At 31.7% G+C, this 6,000-nt stretch overlaps 1 pseudogene; it reads left to right on the forward strand.

Annotated features, from left to right (window-relative positions):
• Nucleotides 1–5,326, forward strand: part of LOC149561072 (cullin-1-like) — a 40,234-nt pseudogene extending 34,908 nt beyond the window's left edge.
• The last annotated feature ends 674 nt before the right edge of the window (nucleotides 5,327–6,000 follow it).

Raw genomic sequence — 6,000 nt, forward strand, 5'->3', positions numbered from 1 at the left:
AGGACCATGCAAACATCATCATCTATGCCCAATAGAATTGGTAAAACCATGTTTTTTTATATATTGTAATGTGCTATATTTTGTAATGTCTTTCTACAAGTTGATGAACAATGAAGTAGCATATCGATGCTTAAATGATGTCTACAGAAGCTTGCATACAAACAAACACATGTATATAGACACCATGCATACATACATACATACGTATATGTATACTCATACATAGAGAGACATGGACATAGGCAAGGAGATAGACCAATGGAGAGTAGTACTAAAATTTTTATTTAATTGTTATGATGTTTCAGTTGATAGACCAACAAAGAGCAATACTACTGAAGTTGATCCATTTCCTGGAGCAGTTCGTGTCATTAGTATTGGTTCGTATGAAGGGACATTGTTGTTGAATAAGAAAACTATGTTTCCATTAAAAGAATGAAAGCTTCTAGGTTCTTGAAAATTGATATTATTTAAAGTGTAAATTTAGTTTACTTTTACATTACTCATTTTGGACTGATAAATCCTTTATTTTTTTGTAGGTAATAATTCTTTCTTTGAACATCTTTTTCATATGACATTGAGACTATTTGGACCCACCATACATAAAAGGTACATAGTTTCATATCATTGGTACATAATTTTTCTTTTCTTCTATTTAGTGTAATATATTAAAGTTATTGATCTAACAATCTATTTTTTTTTTTAAATGTAGAATTTACAAGCTATGGAATTAAAAAATCAGCTGATTACATCTATTGAGGAGAAATTTGGGAAAAACATTTTTGACACTGGCCTACTTCTGAAAAGAGCAGCAAAGCATATATAGACTGTGAGGGGTCAATATAGAAGGGCTCTTCAAGATAACCCAAAGTATGACCATCCTCCTATGATTCCACTGATGGAGTGGAATGAAATAATAGAAGATGCAAAGGAGAAAAGGATATGTGAAGATAGAGATAATGAAGTAGGACAAGGAAAAAAGAGGTATGTCATTATAGTATTAAGTACATTGTAATCATGCACTAATTATTGATATTTGTAAATATATAATCTTAGATGTTTGACATTTTTCATAGATTGCAGGACACATCCATGGCTACAAAAGCGAGAGTAGAAAAAGTTGGCCAACACAAACTTGGCTCTGGTGGCTATATGAATCTGTAGTCTCAACTTGTAAGTAGAGCAATGAATTTTTTTTTTTTTAATATAATGTTGCAACAAGTTTTGTTTAATGAAACCATACATGGAAAACTAACGCCATCAAGAAAAAAACATAGGGCACAGATTTCAATGTGGAGGTCATAGATGAAACTAGAAAAATTGCCTTGAAGGAAGGCTATAAAGTTGTGGTTGCACGCATACATGAAGAATCTATAAGCCTTGCCCAAGAATCTAGTGCACCAAATGATATCTCATTGGTAAATTGGTTAGATGAAAAGTAAATGAAATTAAATAGTTTAGAAGATTCTTTTTTGGTATTAGTTTTAAACGTAAATTGACTACATAACAATGTGGATAACATTTTACTGCAGCCTTCATATCCTACCACAGAACTTGCTCATGATGAAGGCCATGATTTGCATTATAGTGGTGGAGGTATTAATTTGCTATTGGAAACTAATTATGCAATTATGAATACAACTTAACATCTTCAATTTGAATTTGACGTGTATCCTATTTTTGAATATTTCAGAGCATGTTGAACATCATGTTGTAGGGGTGGACCATGTTCCAAGTGTTCAACATGTTGACGTAGATCAAAATGTTAATGTACATGATGTGGCATTGTCAGGTAAGAAAAATTCATTTTATGTTGTACTCGTACTTAATTAAAAACTTGTAACAGTTAGAAAAAGAAAAAGAGTATGCCAATTTATCCCATTCACTATGTTCTTGCAATAGAACCCCCTTTAGTGCAGCAACCTCCTACTCCTCCAAAGAGAAGGAGCGATCATACTTTGACATTACACGTGCTAGAAGAGGAGGAGAATGAAGCATATATGGATGCTCCTATGAGCACTTTTCTTAAGAGAGCTCAGAAAACCAAAAAAAAATTTGATGTTTTTAAAATCTTCTTTGATAAACCTTGTTGGATAATGAAAGAACTTTATTTTAAGTAATTATGTATGAATGATGCATATTAATATAGAATTTTATTTTATGTTAATGAATATTGTTATGTGTTAATAAAGTTTTGATTATGATTGTGTATTAATGAATTTTATATCATATTAATGAATGTTATGTGATTGTATTGATTGAATGTTATAGTTCATAAATGGATGAATGAATGAATGGAGTATGTAATTAGATGATAATGGGTACTTTAGATTGATGTTAGGGGGAGGGGGGTGAGGCCAAATGAGCTTCCACCTTCACGTGGTTGGCCTTGTTAAGTAGAGAATATTATAGTATTCTTGAAACCAAGTGAAGCTCAAACTAACATAAAATGGACACTTTGCATGTCATAGGTCTAAAATGATGCACAAATACTACTGCCCATAACATACAATGAAAATGTGGTATGGGATTTATGTGTGGCTACCTATAATTTTTGATATTTGATCATTTTGTTCCCTTTATATATTTACCCTTTTTTTTTTACCCTCAATAATAGTTGTCAATAATGATATTCTAAACTATGCATTAGGTGACTTAAATGACCATTATGGGTAAATACTACAATATCATTCTAATAGAAATGGTTGATCAAAGATTCATCTCCATCTTTGGGGAAGAATGTTGACAGGATTTCTGACAAGGGCACATGCTTGCTTGTGAGTGAGCTAGGTTCTATAGCTATATGTCTCTTATTTTTCCTCTTGATGTTAGCTCATTTGTTGAGGTGAATTGTGTTTATAGGCCAAGTCTTTTTAAAATCTTTGATTAGAATTTTCCTACTCATGAGATTTTTGATGCAACAACAAATACTTATAACAAATATATGTAGCTATGGAAAATAAATAACAGCTTTGGTTTTTTTTTGTCTCGAGATAGATTCCTACCAAAGAGTTTTCTTGTTTTCCACACAGTCAATTTTCTTGTTCATTGTGGTGTTAACAAAAATATTGAGAAGTGGTTACAAGGTTTTGTTCAAAATTTATTCTAATGGGAAGAGTAATGGGTTGATTGTATTTTTGTCCACATGATCATTACATCCTGGTCTGCTCTATTCATTGGCATTTTCTTTTCTAGTCTTCTTCATCACATTAAATCTTTAGTTATATTTGTTTTCAAGTGAGATTCTATACTCATTTATTATTCTCTTTCAATTCCTAACCTTATCCCATTTTTATTCACTTTCAATTCTAAATAGGTTCAATAAGCCTCCTAAAGTGATTATGGGCTATTAAAACTTCTAAATAGACCATCCTTTGTTTTGGCATTGTTTTATCTCTTTTATGATGCCTATTAATTTAGTTTCAAAGAAAATGGTTTGACCCAATAGTGATAATGATTTAAGCCAAGAGCAAATTCTCCATGTTTCTCTTTTGTAAAAATAAAGATAGTGCAATAGAATCTAAAGTCATTATGCCCTAAATATTACAGAGCGCTGAACCATTTGCATGAGCACTATGATCCATCTAACATTCACTGTGATTTGAAATCATCAAATGTTCTCCTTGATGCAAACTACAATGCCAAAGTAGGTAAATTTGATTGTAAGGGAATGCTCATTAGAGAAGAGTCCAAACTAAAAAACCTTGTACTTGATTGTTGAATATGTTAAAGAAGAAACAAATGCCAGTTAATTTATAGATTGGAACTAATTTGAATTGCTTGATGTATTCTTTTAAATGTTGAGATGCATATACTAATGAATTTTTTTCTACTACAGGCCAAGCCACAGCTAACATACAGGTCAAAGCTTCCAACTATTGTGGATCCTGTGATTAAAGAGTTATGATATATAATTAATATTTGTCGAAAGTGCAGGAAGAAGCTTGCACAGAGACTTTTTTTTGATAAAAGTGCAAATGATGATCATGAAAGAAGCATATTGACAAAGCTAAAGCAACAGTGTGGTGGTCAGTTTACTTCTAAAATGGAGGAAATGGTGTGCTGCATCATACATAAATAAACAACTCACTTTGATTCTTATCAATGAAGTTAATCTAATTGTAAATTGTGTAAAAATCTTTGTGCTTGTATGTAGGTCAAAGATTTAAAATTACCAAAGGAGAACCGAGGGCATTTTGATGATTATCTTAATGAAAATTCCCAAGCACATCCTGGCATAGACTTAACTGTGATAGTTTTGACAACTGGGTTTTGGCCGAGTTACAAATCATTTGATCTTAATGTGCCAGCTGAAATGGTATGCCCATTTAGTATACAATATACCTTTTAAATTTTCCAATTTTTGCAGCAATTTAACATTTTTACCTTTGCTACTTAATGCATGTAAGATGCGTATAGGTGTTCAAGCAATTCTATCAGACAAAGACAAAGCATAGAAAGCTTACATGGATATAATCTCTGGGTACTTGTAATATTAATGGGAAGTTTTACCCTAAGCCTATGGAACTTGTTGTTACTACTTACCAGGTAATTGCCTTTTTGGTTGATTACTAGTTGACAGTTAGATTCCTTGATTCATATAAAATGGCATTATGGGTCATTTTCTACTGATCATTATTGGGAATTTATTTTTCCAGTTTCTGGTTAAGAATTTTTTGGGTAGGATAAGTTAAAGCAATGGTCAATGTCATTAATTATTAATGACCATACATTGATAATTTGATTCATTTTCTACTTATCCTATCTATTTAAAGGAAAACTAAAATTGATGTGTTATAGAAACCATAAATATGCAAAGTGAATACATCACATTTATCAGTGTTTGTTTCCTTGATATAACTAGAATTCACTTCTTTTTCCTTGTGTAACTTACTCTATGGTTATGATACATAGGCATCAGAATTCTTGCTATTCAATGCATCTGAAAGGCTAAGTTACTCAGAAGTGAAGACTCAATTGAATTTGACCAATGAAGATATTGTTAGATTGCTACATTCTCTTTCATGTGTGAAACATACAATTCTCAATAAAGAGCCAAATACAAAAACTATGGCACAAACAGATGTCTTCGAAGTCAATTCAAAATTCACTAATAAGATGAGGAGAATCAAGGTATGAACTCTGATATAACAAATTGTACACTATTTTGCCTATCTAATTTTAACAAAAATTAATGCATGTGGAGATCACATTGGAATTGGTTTCTACCTGATTGCAGATTCCACTCCCACCAGTGGATGAGAAAGAAAAGGTAATTGAGGATGTGGATAAAGATAGACATTATGCAATTCTAATCAATAAATTATGAGTTAGCTAAAGATCAATGCTAATATTTTTTCTCATGAATCTTTTTCTAGGGTGTTGCTACTCTAACTCCTAGACTGATTTAACTTCATTTTAAAGTACTAGCTCTGAATTTGTATTGATTAGACGTCATTTTAGAGTAGTAAAGTTGTAATATGGATAATATGGTAAAAAAAGGTGATCAATGCCAATGGTAGTCACCTAGTGTTAGGGAACATCTTAGAGGAGACTTGGAATAATTTATTGGCTATGTCATTTGTGGTTCTTCTAATAAGGTGCTAAATTGTTGATAGAAGCAACAAAAGTACTTCGTCCCAGACAAATAGGTGTTGAAGCTCCACTGCTTGTCCTCCAAATGATTAGAGCTTTTAATATGCATAATATAGTAATCAAAGTTGATTGAATGGTATTTACCTTGCATTTAAAAAATTGGCAATATTCGAATAGGAAAATATAGAGCATCATGAAGGATGCTTGGTCACATCCTGGATATCATATTGAAATTTACCATACAACATTGTTTAAGAGCATCACTATGTTTGTTCATCAGTCACCCATTGTTCCTTTCTCTATTCACTCTTTATAGGAAATGAATTTTTGAATAGAGGGACAACTTTTGCTAAGTGAATACTAACAATGACAATGCTCGAACACATAATGTAGTTCACAATTTGCAAG

Source organism: Cupressus sempervirens, chromosome 4 (genome assembly GCF_028749045.1).
Source record: "Cupressus sempervirens isolate cs-2001-9-10 chromosome 4, ASM2874904v1, whole genome shotgun sequence".
Classification (NCBI taxonomy): domain Eukaryota; kingdom Viridiplantae; phylum Streptophyta; class Pinopsida; order Cupressales; family Cupressaceae; genus Cupressus; species Cupressus sempervirens.